We start from the raw sequence: 17,189 nt of genomic DNA on the forward strand, positions 1-17,189 counted from the left end.
TTTTGCTGCCGTTGCTTTTGGTGTTTTAGACATGAAGTCCTTGCCCATGCCTATGTCCTGAATGGTACTACCTAGATATTCTTCTAGGGTTTTTATGGTATTATGTCTAACATTGCATGCACCTTTTGTTGCAGGTCAGCCACTTGCATGATAAGAGCTTGCGTCTGTTATTCCACAATTTCAGCTTTTTCTGTACAGGAGATAAGACTCTCACTCAGGGCAGTCTTAGCAGATTTGAGGCTCAGTATCTGCTTCTGAAGCTGGGAGATAGTATCCCTGAGTTCATTATTTCCTTTCATCACTTTGTCCGCTGGTAGGAGCAACCAACTAGCTTCATTATGTTCCCTGGTTCTCCACATATAGTCAAAGATAATATGTATAGAGTTACTAAACTCCTTGTCTCTCATAAGTGATTAATCAGAAGTTTAAAATGCATTTATTTGCATAACTCTCTAAACAGTTCATGCCAAGGGCTATCAGTGTTTGCCATACTATTAGAAGTAGATTCTTTAGCATTTTGGGGTCTAATCAAATTAAGCAGTCAACTCTAGAAACCCCAAAACCAGTGAAGGAACTCCACCCTTAATATCCTGTTTCTCTAAAACCACTCCTGTTATCAACATCTGTATTAGTCAGGGTTCTCTAGAGGGACAGAATTAATAGAATATATATGAGAGTTTATTAAGCAGTAACTCACATGATCACAAGGTCCCACAATAGGCCGCCTGCAAGCTAAGGAGCAAGGAGAATCCCTCTGAGTCCCAAAACCGAAGAACTCAGAGTCCGATGTTTGAGGGAAGGAAGCACTAAGCTCAGAAGAAAGATGTAAGCTGGGATGCTAGGCCAGTTTCATCTTTTCACATTTTTCTACCTGCTTTATATTCTAGCCTCATTGGCAACTGATTAGATGGTGCCAGCACAAATTAATGGTGGGTTTGCCTTTCCCTGCCCACTGACTCAAATATTAATCTCCTTTGGCTACACCCTCACAGACACACCCAGGATCAATACTATGCATCCTTCAATCCAATCAGGTTGACACTCAGTATTAACCATCACCACGATAGCATTCTGTGTTTCTGTTTGCAGAAGTGCTTGAAAAGGACACCGTCACAAATCTATAAATATTTCTATCACATTGAATTATTTTGTTTGTTTTTTTGTTTGTTTTTTGAGATGGAGTCTCTCAATGTTACCAGGCTGGAGTACTGTGCTGCAAATTTGACTCACTGCCACCTCTGCCTCCTGGATTCAAGTGATTCTCCTGCCTCAGCCTCCAGAGTGACTGAGACTAAAGGCACCCACCACCATGCCCGGCTAATTTTTGTATTTTTGGTAGAGACAGGGTTTCACCATGTTGGCCAGGATGGTCTCGATCTCTTGAACTCGTGGTCCACCGCCTTGGCCTCTCAAAGTGCTGGGATTACAGGCGCAAGCCACCAGGCCTGGCCCATTGAATCACTTTTATATTGTTTTCTAAGAAACAAAAATTGAAATAACACTGAGGAAGTCTAAGTCTATGCCTGTTAGTCACTTACTATCAAGTATACTGAACAAATCACTTTGACTTACTTGTTTCATTTATCTCTAAGTGCGGGATCCATTACAGTTAGATTTTAATTTTGGTGAAATTATGTATTTAAAAGAACACAAGATAGGGTAGACTAATTTATAATTCATAGTTTAGAGGTATTTGTGTGATATTAGGCTGTTTTTTTATTCCCTAACAACAGAATGGAACAGAGTTGCAGAAAGAGAGTCAACAAAATTAAGCACACAAGTAAATAAGTAGGCTGTATTCTATTTAATAACTAATTACTTTTGACCAGCAGTGCTGTTTTTCTCCCCCCCGACTTAAGAGAGCATAGTTGTGAAAAATGTAAATGTTGTTAAACTTCTAACATAGTGACTTAAAAAAAAAAAAAAAACTACCACAATTCTTGAGACTCTTCTGCTCTCACTGCTTTCATTTGTGCCACTGCCATTCCTTTCCTAAACCATATCAACCCAGCTCTGTCTGCACCCCCATTTCACTGAAACTGTTGTCACTTTGCTGATTATTCCTATGTGCATGACTCCATTTTCATTTTAGACTTGTATCATGGTTGCCACTTTTACCCTTTGGAACCTATTTTCTCATTGCATTTCCTATTTATTTTTCTTTTGTTCTCTACATCTTTTGGATAATTCTTTCTCTGCTTTTTTTTTTTTTCCTCCATGTTCTTCTCCTTTAACTGTGTAGGTCTCCAGGTGTCCATTATGAATACTCTTGACAGCCTTTTGTCAATGATATGCTTGTTTTTTTCCAAAATGGAGTATCCACCCAGCTGATTAAACACCTACTCAGCATCAAAATCAGCTTTTCCATCCCCTACTGCCATTAAAAAGAGCTGTGTTCTTGTTCAGTACTTTTTTTGCCATATCTAATTAGACCAAAAACATGTATACATCCAAGCTGAGAAAACGTGACTCTCTCTCTCTCTCTTTCTTTCTCTCTCTGTGTTTCTCTCTCCTTCTCAGCAAAATTCACACCCAGAGCTGGAATACAGCCAGTCAGTTTTTGCTTTTTGACAAAATAGTAACAGGTAAATTTAGATAATGAGGGTTAACAAATGCTGGTAGGAGGATGGAGAGGCAGAAAAGGCTGGTGAGCAGTGATAGAAGCCATTTAGCAGATGCTAAAAAAAATAAATATGAGATATAGAAATAGAAAGTGCTTTTTATGTTTTTGATCTCTCTTCAAGTCCTGATTTCTTTCCTGGAATTTTGGGATAAACATTTTCTAATGTATATGTGTTCACTGTATTTTCTTAAACAACAGACTATTTGTTTTTATTAAATTCACTGAAAACAACCTTAACGTTGTAGTGTTTCCAACTATAGTTGACAAATTTTCAGGCATGTATTTTCACACACACACACACACACGCACACACATATATGGAATATATAAAAGTAATTATATATACCACCTGGACTATAGGTTATTTCAAATGGAAATGCCAGCAATTCAAACTTAAGATGCTACTAAGATTTCTCATTTTTCTTTTTACCTTCATCTCTCTCTTTGTAACTACAATCCCTTCGCCCTAAATTGTAATGCCTTTATTCAGCCCAATAGAAGAAAAGGTATGGCCATTTTCATATTAAGAAAGTGGCCCGAATGTTTTCATAGAAAGTCAGAGAGAGGTGATGAAGCTGCAGATCTGTGTTCAGAAAAAAAGAACCCACTGCCAGGATTATTAGCAACTGACTGCATAAATTTTGCAAATAGTAGTTGTGGAAACATTGTCTGAAATATAAAACTTATAAAGCGTGTACTTAAAGAGAAGTTGCAGCGAGGTCAAACAACCACAGAGTTTAGTATTTTCTGCAATTAATAGAAAAACAGATATCATCTATCTTTCCGCTTCTCTTCTATAATCGCATCACATAAAAATGGAAAGAAGTGACATTTAAGATGGATTCACCTAAAATACAGCTTCTGTGTACAGTATACAAAGCTAATTTGGGTGCCCTGATAGAGGTGGCTTCCCAACAAGTTGGGAGTATGGAGACTTTTACATGGGGGATGGAAGACTTTTACATGTATATCAGAAGAAAAAGCATATAGAGGGTCATGGCTAACAGAAATAACTTTAATTCATGCCATTTTCCAGGAGGATTTCAAGGAAGGAGATTGCCATAGAATTGTGACCATGCCCTTCTTATATGTATATACGTTATGGTTCAAAGAAAGTTAAATCCAACATATGAATGCCCTGTCTTTTGGGTAAAATGTAGGAGGCAGCAATTCCCAGTAGAGCTAATGAGGCTAACATAAAAGGGCATGTAGATTGATACAAAATGGAAAGCTCTTCTGCTATCCTGCAAAGGAAGCTGGTATATTACCTCAGTTGGGTTTGTTCAAGAGAAGAAGCTTTTTCCCTGCTTATGTTGTACCCTCCAATGTTCCTATAATGACCCATCAAATTCAATGACAAAAGAGTAGAAGGAAAAGTTTAAAGGCTTCCAATTCAACCTCACTAAGGGACGCAGAAAGAACATCTACCAGTTTTTACAATTTTGTTCTTTGTCTCCCGGAGCTGGAATCTCTGAACTCCCACTTCCCTTCCCATCATTTTTAATCTGAGCTCCAATTTTCCTTCTCATCAGTTTTAACCTCTAAGCAGGTGACTTACGCTTCTTTTAAATTGTAAATCCGCCTTTTCTATCCTGGTGAATGCCTATGGTCTTGAGGTCTCCCCCTTTGTTTTTTTCTTTCTGGTGCACTTTGTAGACTAAGCAAATACTTATTGAATAAATTGGTAATTTTACAGGGAGAAAAAAGCATAAGCAGTTATCTTGCACAGTGGCTGAAAATATTTCTAGGGCATGCTTATCAGAATCTGACTTAAGACAGACTTGATGTGGTGTATACAAAATGAAGTTTGTGGAAAACTTGGAAGCACTTCACAAAGTAGACATTTGTCATCTAGGGTAGCCAACTGCCTGTGAGAGTTTCTTATGACATACTACATGCATTAGATGACTGTGATTCTGAATTTCAGATACTAATGTGTTTAGGCTGCCTCAGACATGGACCACTCTAGTTAGAACACTACCGAGGGAACTGTAATAGAAATGTACTTACTTACTTATGGCTACCTATCTCCCAAGTCCAAAGTCATACTCATTAGAAGTAAGTATCTTGAGTGCAAAGCTAGCATTCTAGTTCAGAACCAGAACACAGGAGCTATACATAACTAGCCTACTTTGCTATATCTCTATATAAGCTACATATCTATGTATAATTTTAGTATTTTTTCATTACAGAAAAAAGTGTTTTAAGACATCTCAGACTAAACTAGAATGAAGACAATTAAGGGTTTCACAAGTTTCTTGTAATGAGAAACTCACTATAAGTCATTCGGTATTTGTTATATATATTTTATTTGTAAATATGTCTATGTTTATATTTCTACGTTACTCTATTTTTAATATAAAATACATTTCTCAATGCTTTTTAATTGCTTTGATTAATATGTATATAATAATGCCATCTAAATATTAACATTCATTACAGCTAATACATAAAACTGAACTGATTGGGACACACTAGAATGTCTATACCACGTAAGGACACTGTCCATATTGTTGTAATTAGGTTATATGTGTCTGCTCATACTACCTATTTTGATATATGAAAATTTGTTAATGGGACAAAAGCTCGTAGAACTTGTTAGAAATTTTATATATTAGCAAACAAATATTGGATGAAAGTTATTACAGCCAGTTTCAAAAACAATTGTAATTATTTTAGAGAATGTGTTTAAACATTTTGAAGTGTTTTCAGATAAAATGCTTCCAAAACTTTGTTTTCCATCTAACATTTATTAAGTATCTAAGTTACACTGACTTTCAAATTAATGTTTTTATTAATTAAAGATCTCTAGAAAGCTTTCTATCATGAAGCTGTTTAGCTGCTTAGGAATCAAATGGGTATGGTTAACTATAAGGAAAGGTACAAATATCTATTGTTTTCTACATTCTACACTTTTCATATCTGCTCAGCTTTTTCTCTTTATCTGAAATATGCTACCAGTGGTGATGAAATATACAGTCTACATAACGCATTTACAAACAATCTTAGCTTTAGGAATATACCCTCATGTTTTCAAATAATGATATTATTGGGTTCTATTGGTAGTTAAGAAAAAAATGTTTACTTATATACATGGCTATAACTGGATAATTATAAACATTAATATTTGTCAGAATAAGATTAATCATAAGATTATTGACCAGGTCCGGTGGCTCACGCCTGTAATCTCAACACTTTGGAAGGACGATGCAGGCAGATCACGAGATCAGGACATCTATACCATCCTGGTCAACATGGTGAAACCCCGTCTCTAATAAAAATACAAAAAATTAGCTGGGCGTGGTGGCACGTGCCTGTCATCGCAGCTACTTGGGAGGCTGAGGCAGGAGAATCACTTGAACTGGGGAGTCAGAGGCTGCAGTGAGCCGAGATCACACCACTGTACTCTAGCCTGGTGACAGAGTGAGACTCCAGCTCAAAAAAAAAAAAAAAAAAGTTATAGGATTATTGTATTTTATAAATTTTGTCTTTTTTGTCACCTTCACCTTAAAAACAAGGTTTTAGCTAATGTAATGTTATTTTAACCATATCATGCAACATTGTCAGTAATGTAGATGTGATTGTAGTTCATTTTTTCTTCTCCAATTATGGATGATATCAACAATAATAATTCTCTGGAGAGAAAAATGAAGCCTTCTCAAAGTATTAAGTGGTAGTTGTTATTTAACTTTTTGACTGAGTAATGGGGTAGAATATAATGTTTAATATCCAGTTATACCAATTTAAATTTGTCTCAAATGATGATGCAATACAGGGAGAGCCCTGACTTTTATCAGAGTCAATTTTTGCCCCATCCTTGTTTCAGAGATAGTTCTTTCTGTATAAATGCTAATTGCCTAATTAAATATTATGAGGGCAAAATGTGGTGAATTAAAAATTGCACAGTATTTAGAACTCCAATATCTGAAATACAACTCAGCTTTATGATTTTTCAAACAAACCCAAATGTTTCTAAGTCATAGTTTCTTGCTTTTTAATATGGGGGTACTGGGGCTTACCTTACCTGTTTGCTTTTGTTCTCAAATAAAATATTATCAATTCATAAATTTGTTTCTTTATTTTAAATTAGTTTATTCAATCTATCTTTATGAATATCTGTATTGTACCAAGTACCATATGAAGTTCTAGGAAAACTAATATGAGACATCTACTGAATAACCTAATATTAATTAATATTTTAAATTCATAATCATATAGGTTATACATATTAAAAGACCTAAATTTTTCCCACTTAGGGCAATGGAGAGCATACCAGCTATCATTAAATGGATTATCCTATGGTTGATATTATATAACCTAAAAATTTGAACTAATTGTATTTCCCTGGTTCCAAAATAAAATAGAAAATAAAATCACCTGAGAATTCCACGAAGTACTTTCCGCTCTTTTATAATGTGTCAAAGAGTTTAGTGAAAGATTTGTAATGCACTTGAGATTTTGTTAAACAAATTTGTAACAATTGGGCGGCCATCCCACAAAAAGAAATTGGCGTTAATATATAAAAATCGTATTCATCCATTTTATGGTTTTCTAGATGGGGTTTGCATATAAATTACATTAAAGTTGATGCCTATTCATTTAAAAGCCAATACTCTAAAAGGTTCCACTATATATTAGAAATAGTAAGTATGGTATATTATAGCATCATCATGATGGCGATAGAAAATGTCATTTATTATGGTAATAAGTCAAATAATAAAATATAACCTATGTTGGAGCTTGAGGATTAGAATATATTTTATGTCAATTTAAAACAGTAAAATCCAGGCATTTAAAGTTTATGCTAAACTAAGATAGAGAATTAACCTCACTAAGAATAAAGTGCAAAGCCTTGTCAGGAGTTCAGTGGAGCTAAGAGAGAGTTGAGCTGCCAGTTGTTGATGCTGCCAACTGAGCAAGCCAAAATGAAAGTAATGGTCAAGCTTTTAATCACTTACTGTATTAGTACAAGTGATAGTGAAAGAGACCAAACCAAAGAAGGTGCCAATTTCTCCCCCTTCCAGTTCCCCCCAACCCAGAACAGCACGAGGTCGAGGGTCAGGTGGATCAGCACAGTGGAAAAGTACTGAGTATACAGGCATACCCTGGAGATAGTGCAGGTTTTGTTTAGACTACTGCAATAAAGTGAATATCCCAATAAAACAAGTTGGACGATTTTTGTAGTTTCCCAGTGCATATAAAAGTTATTATATATTCACTATTCCAAAGTTTATGAACATGTAATAGCATGATGTTTAAAAAGCTATACATACCTATTTGTAAAATATTGTTTAAAAAACTGACACAGAGACATGAGAACATGCTGTTGGAAAATGGCATCAGCGTAGGCTTGCCACAAAACCTTCAATTTGTAAAAAACACAGTATCTGCAAAGCACAATAAAGCAAGTCACAATAAAATGAGATGTGCCTATACTATCAGGGTGGAGGAAATTTCAAAGTTCCCTCTCTCACCCAGTAAGGTCTCCTCAGAGGCTCCCAAGGAAGACCATGGCCAGCAGAAAGTTCCAGATCCAAAGACCTCTGAACCCAGCCTCCTAGTTTAGGAATGCAAATATGCATAAAAGCAAGGGCAGCCAGGGACACCTGAGTCCTTGACTGCAACTCCTTTCTGAGACCGCAACACATTGACTGGATCCTTTGGTGTGGGAAGGGCCAGTTCCCCCAAGAGCCTTGCCAGGTAAAGTCTTTGTAATTGCCTGTTTGAGCCAGAAAAAAATCACATATAGGTTTATTCAAGCAAGGGCTGCTCAATCCTGTTTAATCCCTGGAGTCCTAGAGATTCATACATGTCACTGAGACTCGTTGCTTATATTTATACATACCATGCTATGGTTTGAACTTTTGTCTTCTCTGAAATATATGTTGAAACTTAAATCTTCAATGAAACAGTATTTAGACATGGGGCATACAGGGGAATAATTAGGCCTTGAGGGCTCTGCCCTCCTAAATGGGATTAATGTCTAATAAAAGGCTTGAGGGAACTAGCTAGGCCTCTTTTGTCATTCCATCCCATCTGCCATGTGAGGATACCATGTCCAAGGCACCACGGTAGAAGCAGAGACCAGGCGCTCACCAGAAACCAAAGCTACTGGCACCTTGATCTTCGACTTCCCAGCCTCCAGAATTGTGAGAAACAGTTCTATTGTATATAAATTAGTCTCTGTTTAGCATACAAATGGACTAAGACATACGTAATTTTAATTGTCTTTCTTGTTTATAGCAGACATTTGTTGTCCAAAAGGGATATTTCTGCATATTTTCAGAAGGATATCATGACCCTTCTTCCTAATCTTGCATACCCATGAGAAAAGGTCGGTTTTGTGTGGCAAAATCACCTTGCTATATTTCCATTTCACTTCTCACTTTTTCCACTGATTGTTTTGATTGTTTACAATGTATCTATTTATCTTTTTGGGGGGTTGGTGTTAACCAAACAATGGACTGAATTTAGTCTAAAGTCCTCAGAGAGGTACCATGAGCCTAGGATTGGTGTATTGAGGTCATGGTATGGCAATTGATAGAATGATAAATGAGATATAACTTAGTTTAAGTCTCGACATTCATCACACATTTCTCTAGTTCCTCTCATGGAAACTACTAAATAGTTTCATATTTGGAAAAAAAAAAAGTCTATCTTCTCGTATGAACCTTAAATACTTTTCATCCATCAGTGACACTCCAATGTATTTAAAATAGAATTCCAAATTCTTAATATGCCCTACAAGGCAATATATTAAATGATACTGACCAACCTACCTAAATCTTATCCTATTCTCAGCCTCTGTCCCTAACCAACAACACTGGACTAGGAGCTAGTTAGCATTCAGTACATCTATTATATGTTTAATAAAGAAAGAAATAAAAGTAGCATAATTAGTGAAAAAATTCTGTGTGATATATGGAACATACTTTCATATATATTTATTAAATTTCATAGGGATGACTTCAAAGATACGTTACCTTATTTGACAAAATCTTCAGACACTAAAATTACTACAAAATTAAGTAACTGAAGCTGAATTGCAAACATAATTGCAAAATTAAGGTTATTTTAATTAAGATTTTTATTTTTAGATAATTTTAGATTTGCAAGCAATTTAAAGAATTAATGCAGTGAGATCCTGTGTGTATTTTACTCAGCTTCTGCAATGTAATGTCTTGCAAAACTGTGTATGATATTACAATCAGAATATTGACACAGATGCAATCAAACTGAAAACATTTCTGTTATGACAAGAATTTCTCCCATTTCTTTGTATAGAGACTCTCATCTCTCACGTGTTTCCAGCACCTTCTTAACCCATGGCAGTTACTAATACGTTCCCCAGTTGTAAAATTTTATCATTTCGAGAATGTTATATAAATGAAACCATGCAATATGTAACCATTTGGGTTGTATTTTTTTTCAAACAGCATGATTCTATGGAGATTCACTGAGGTTGCTGTGTACATCAGTTGTTTATTATTCCTAAGTGGTGTTCCCTGGTATTGATATACTGCTGTTTGTTTAACCATCCACCATTAAAGGACATCTGGGTTGTTTGCAGTTTGAAGCTGTTATAAACAACGCTATAAACATTCATGAACGAGTTTTTGTTTATCTTTATTTCTCTATAATAGAAGCACAGGAGTGGTGCAATTGCTGGGTTCCATGGTAGATGCATGTTTAGTCTTTTTGCTTGTTTATTGTTATTTTTGTCTTTGTTTAAATAAACTCTCAAGGCTCGTCTGAAGGTGGTGAGTTACTTCAAGTGATTGTTCACAGTCAGTTACAGATTGAACTCCTTGTTCCACTCTTTCCCCTCGTCTTACTACTGCACTTGACTGGTCATAATAAACAAATTATGTTTAGTAACATATAAATAAATAACTACCAAATAAACAAATAAACTACCAAACTATGTTTTCCATAGTAGCTGTATCATCTTACATTCCTACCAGCAAAGTATGAGAGATCCAGTTGTTCCATAGCCTCTTCAGAATTTCATGTCTCACTATTTTTTATTTTAGAAATTCTCATAGGTATTTAGTGATAGCTCACGCATGGTTTTAATTTGCATTTGCCTAATGGCTACTGAAGTTGAATATATTTTTATGTGGTAATCTGCCATTGTCTATATGCCTTCTTTGTTGAAATGTTTCTTCATGTCTTTTGTCAATATTCAAATTGTTTTGTTTGCTCCTACAATTTAGTTTTGAGAGTACTTCCTACATTCTAGACACTAGTCCTTTGTGGATATGTGGTTTGCAAGCATTTTCTTTCACTCAGTGGCTTGTCTTTTCGTACTCTACAGGATCTTTCACAGAGAAAAGTTTTTAATTTTGATGCAATCCAATTTATATTTTTTTCTTCTATGACACACAGTACTTATTTCACATCTAAGAATTTTCTGCCTAGCCCTACATACTGAAAATTTTATACTATTTTTTCTCACTTTTATAGATTTATATCTTACATTTAAGTCTGTGATACATTTCAAGTTACATTTTTCTTAATATGAGATTAAGGTTGGGTATTCTTTGCCTTCCTGTTTTTCATTATTATTATTATAGATTTTCATTTACTCCAGCACCGTTTGTTGAAGAGGTTCTTTCCTCCATTGGATCACTTTTCACTTTTGTCAAAAATTGTTTGGTGATATTTGTGTGTTTATTTCTGGGTTCTTTAGTCTTTTCCACTGTTCTATGTGATATCTACCCCTCTGCCAATACCACACATTCTTTATTACTTTAGTAATATAGGAACTCTTGAAATTGAAAGAATGACACTTCTTGAAATTGGAAGAATGACACTTTATTCTTCTCTTTCAAAATTGTTTAGCTATTCCAGTCCTTTGCTTTCCATTTAAATTTTGTGATTTTCTAAATCATGTCTAAAATTATTACTGGGATTTCCTGGAAATTGTGTTAAAACTATAAATCTGTATGTCAATTTTGGGAAGATTACTATCTTCACTATTTTGAGTTTTCCAATCCATGAAAATGCTAAGCTTCTGCATTATTTAGATCTTTGATTTCTTTCATTGTGTGTAGTTCTCAGCATACATGTTCTGTATATGTTTTACACCTGATTATTTCCTATACTTAAGTATTTCCTTTTTTCACATGATTGTGTTATTGTGCTTTTAATTTTTCTTTTCGTATGTTCAGTGCTAATGCATAAAAATGGAATTTATTTTTGTATGATCAACTTGTATCTGAATACTCATTTATTAGCAGTAAGAGAGGAGAATTTGTCAGTTTTTTGATTTTTGTTTGTTTTGTATTCCTTGATATTCTCTACATAGAAAATCATGCCATCTCTAATAAGGGACAATTATATTTCTTTCTTCTGATCTATATAACATTTATTTTATTTTCTTGCCTTTGTGAACTAATTATAACTTCTAGCAGTGAATCGAATAAACGGTGAGACTAGACATCATTGTCTGTTGATCATAGAGGAAATTTCAGTTTTTCACCATTAAGCACAAAGTTAACTGTAGTTTTATTGTATATTTTATCTATTGATAATTTTTAAATTTTTGGTTAACTTAAGAAAGTTCCCTCTATTCAAGTTTGCTGAAAGGTTTTGGTTGTTTGCTATTTGTTGTTGTTGCTGTGTTTGAGTGTGTCATTCCATCACCCAGGCTGGAGTGCAGTGGCACGATTAAGGCTCATTGCAGTCTAGGCCTCTCAGACTCATTTGATCCTCCTACCTCAAATCCCAAGTAGATGGGACTACCAGTGCGTGACAACACACCCAGCTAATTGTTTCGTTGTTAGTGATGGTGGTGTTATTGTTGTTTGCTTTGTTGTTGTTGTTGAGACAGGGTTTCACTATGTTGGCCAGGATGGTCCCCGACTTCTGGGTTCAAGTGATTCATCTGCCTTGGCATCCCAAAGTACTGGGATTATAAGGATGATGCACCACTCCCAGTATTTCTTTGGTATTTTTTAAATCATGAATGAGTGTTGAATTTTGTCAAATGCTATTTCTGAATTGATCGATATGATCATGGAATTTTTCTTTCTTACTTAGACTATTACTCTGATGAATTGCACCACTGAAATAAACCTTTTACCCCTGAAATAAACCCTATTTGATCATGATGTATGACTTCTCATATATTGCTGAATTCTATTTTCTTATATTTTGTTATAGATGTCTGCATCGACATCAATAAGGGATATTGGCCTGTGGTTTTCTCTTTTGCACTCTTAGTCGTTTTAAGGCAGTGGGGTAATACTTAACTTCATAAAATGAATTGGAAAATGCCCTCTAGTCTTCTATATTTTTTTAAATAGTTAAAATAAAATTGATATTAATTCTGTCCTGTTTAAAAGAATTCCTAGTGAAACCATATGAGTTTGGAGAATCTGTTTTGAAAACATTTAAATTATGAACTCAACTTCTTTAATAGTTATAGAACTATTCAAAGTACTTATTTCATATTGAGTTAAATGTGTTTTTTTGAGGAAGTAGTCCCTTTTGCTCAAGTTATCAAATTTGCATATGTAGACTTGTTTTATGTCATCATTATGCTTTTGAAATCTGCCAGAGTCAATAATAGTAGCCATTTAAAAAATTACAGACATTAGTAATTTGTGTTCTCATTCATTTTTAAAATCAGTCTTGCTAGAAGTTTGTCAGTTTTATTGATCTTTATGGTGGACCATCTCTTCGTTTCATTAGCATTTTCCATTTATTTTTCTGTTCTTAATTTCATTTTTTTTTTTATTATTTTTGTATCTTCAAGATTTCTTTCCTTCTTCATGATTTGGGTTTAGTTTTCTCTTCTTTGTTAGGCAGTTGTCTAAAAGTTGTCCAACTTACTACACTCCTTCTTTTCTGATCCTCTTATGAGAGAACAGGCAGTCCTTGAGGCATTGATTTTCTCCTCCTTTTGGAATTTCCAGATTTCTGACTTCTTTAGCTGTGAATCTGGTGCATGAGGAACACAGAAAACTCACATCTGTCTTGTTATTTGAGGCCTGCACTTTTCAGTGTCGTCTTCTGTTTGTTTGATATATGATGTCAAGGTTTTATGTTTGTCCTTAGCCGGAGATATAAGGAAAAGTATTTCTTTTCAAAAAATGACATCTTCTTTGAAATATCTTTGACATATCTTCTTCAAAGAAGTGTCTTCTATTTTCTGTTTAATAATACAACATTTTGATCTTTGCTACATTTCATAGAACAAATGCAACAAATCAAGCACATTTCCCTTAGGTATGAAGTATGAAGTTAATTTACTATGCAGATAAAGAAGTAAACGGAACTGAATTATAATTTACAAGACACAAAGTCAGAGTGAATTTGGTTTTTACCAGTAGTTGTTTTTCATACATTAAAATACATATGTAAGCAAACTTGACTGGGGGAAAAAAGAAAGCTATTACTCAGGGAAGTAAGCTTACAAGTAAGCCTGCTAAAGCATTTTAAGAGAAACAAAATAGAAAATTATACTTAAATTTACCCTGTGGTAGTTAGACTGATGCACCTTTTTCTGCAAAAAGTTTATAAAGTTATTTGCTATGCAAGCATGTTTTATGAAAGACTTCATGTTTTTCCCTACTACTTAAGAGATACCTTTGTATTCATCTTAATGGTCATATTTCAGTTTTGAAAGCAGTAAGAATGTTAGAATCTGTTGGTGTCCATCTAAAAAAGTTTTACTTCTTATTTGTCCACATTCCTTTATATATCTTTGTCTTTCAACCATGGTACTTACCCATTTATGGTAGCGGTTTTAGTAATTAAAAAATGTCTATAAGGTGTTTATTTTAAAAATAATTTTCCTTTGTTTTTATAGTATTCGTATTAAGTTTTCTAAAGCGGGTAGAGAAGGAACAAATGAATATAATACTTACTAAAAGACAACGTAAATGGCAGGCACATAACTAAAGCATCTATGCCAACTGAATGAAAACCATATATATGTGTATGCATATCTATATCCAGATTTAATTATTTTACTTGAATCAGAGTAAGATTTGAGAGCTGATCTGGTTCTACATTCTCTCAAGAGGTGGCTTCATCTCATCAAAATGCGTCTTGGGAATGATATTAAAATGGCAAAAGGCCAGACAGACCCTTTCCCCAACCAAAAATATCAGCATTAGTGTGGGCCTGTAGATAAAGGTACAATTTTAATTTTTTCAAATGTCTACTGCTTGATAAGAATATTGTATACATTTGGAATAACATTGTTTAAAAATTCAAATTCATATTGGCAAGCAGTTTCGAAAGGTCTTATAATTAAAATTCCTCTCCATATTATATAATGATGGTCTCAGGTAATAGTGTAGTTCGAAAACAGTAAAAGTACGCTAAACACTTGTTATTGTATCCAGGGAAGATAATAGACCAGGTAAGTCTCAGAGGGAAAATGATTGCCTGCAGTAGATAATTATGCGCAAAAGACTGCCTGTCACATAGATGATTGCAAATGATAATGGAATTAGTAGACTCCTCAGGTCATGGAGAGTTATCTGCCAATGGCTGGGCAGACTCAGAAGGAAAGTAGTATTGTTCTGAAATTCATGTATCTGCCTAAGCTTATTCTTATGTATTCCCTCTTTTACTCAATATATATTAAAAATCTGTGTACACAGGGTGTGGTTTCAGATGTAAAGAAAATTATGTGTTTCTCTGCCCTCAAATAGCTTAGAAACTTTCGTGACTTTGACTGTATGCCATATAGAATAGCATATGGGAAGATACCTAAGATTAAAAGAAAACACATAAATAATGTAGGCAAAAAAAAATTCTGAAAGGAAAATGAGACCTTACTGGAGCCAGTAATACTTAGGATAAATGAAGGTTACAATGCATAGAAATCAGACGTGCAAAAAGAAGAAGGTAAGTAATCTAGGTAGTAGGGTTCTCAGCCTCGGCACTATTGAGGTAGTGGAAAATTAATTATTCATTGTGGGGACTGTTTTATGTCTCCAGACATTGAAAAACTGGCTCCACGTGTTAGAGTTGCCAGATTTTGCAAGTAAAGTTAAGTAGTTTGGCAAATAAAAAATAAAACACCACTTAAATTTGAAATTCAGAAAAAACAAAAATAACTTAGCACAATTATGTCCCATATTAACCATTGTCTGAAAATCAAATTTAACTTGCCTGGCTGTAATTTATCTGGCAGTTCTAACTGGAGGATTAAGTCACCACTGGCTGCAAACCACTGAGTTAGAGGAAAAGCAAGACCAGATTTCACATGTGGGAATTCACTAGCTGTGTTTGAGGAACAATGAATTGATTGACTAGGTTTCAGCACAACTTTTTAAATAAGTGTGTATCTCCTATGTACCTGCCTAAGATTGTTCTTGGTAGAGGGCAAAGAGTAGGGAATAGAAAATGCAAAAATTTCCCTGCATGGTGGAAATTATGTTAAAGCAAGGTGAAGACAGTAAAAACAAAGCTGAGTAAATTATGACTCACTGGTCAGTATAAACCAGATTTTGTTGCTACAGGATCAAACAACCCCCAAAATTTCTATGACTAAGAACAGCAAACATACATTTTGTTGTTGTTTGTGACATGCACGTCCATGTGAAGAGACCACCAAACAGGCTTTGTGTGAGCAATAAAGCTTTTTAATCACCTGGGTGCAGGCGGGCTGAGTCCAAAAACACAGTCAGCGAAGGGAGATAAGGGTGAGGCTGTTTTATAGGATTTGGGTAGGAAAAGGAAAATTACAGTCAAACGGGGGTTGTTCTCTGGCGAGCAGGAGTGGAGGTTACAAGGTGCTCAGTAGGGGAGCTTTTTTGAGCCAGGAAAAGCAATTTCACAAGGTAATGTCATCGCTTAAGGCAAAGACCAGCCATTTTCACTTCTTTTGTGGTGGAATGTCATCAGTTAAGGCAGGGCAGGGCCTTTTTCACTTCTTTTGTGATTCTTCAGTTACTTCAGGCCATCTGGGCATATATGTGCAAGTCACAGGGGATGCGATGGCTTGACTTGGGCTCAGAGGTCTGACAGTTTGCTTGCTTGTTTGCTTCTTCCCCGTTCCTGTGTTTCATGTCCATCATGACGGTTGGCTGTAACCATGCTTCACATCGCCTTCACTCCAGCTCCAAGGTTGATAGAGAAGTCTCCATCTGCAACGTTTCTGCTTTTCTTGGGTTAGGAAAATGAGAGTGCAGCAAAACATAGGCTGACTCCTCAAGGTTTCACTCAGATTTCATTAACCAATGCAACCACATTGCCCTAGGTAGAGGGTGAATGTGTAAACCCCCCACCAGTAAGTGTAAAAACTACAAAATGTTAAAAATATATGGTAAGTTAAGGATCATGATATCTTGGATTTCTTTCCCACAGAAAGGAGCATGAGATATGGAGTTGGATTTAGGTAGTTTTTATAATATGTCACTCCAGAAAATTAGAATCAGGCTGTGTGGAGAGTGAGACAGAGAAGGAGGAAAGAACTATTATGAGAACACCCTACAGAGTTCACTGTGAATAGCAAAGACTTGGAATCAACCCAAATGTCCATCTGTGACAGACTGGATTAAGAAAATGTGGCACATATACACCATGGAATACTATGCAGCCA

The sequence above is a fragment of the Colobus angolensis genome, unplaced genomic scaffold (genome assembly GCF_000951035.1).
Source record: "Colobus angolensis palliatus isolate OR3802 unplaced genomic scaffold, Cang.pa_1.0 Scaffold134, whole genome shotgun sequence".
Lineage (NCBI taxonomy): Eukaryota > Metazoa > Chordata > Mammalia > Primates > Cercopithecidae > Colobus > Colobus angolensis.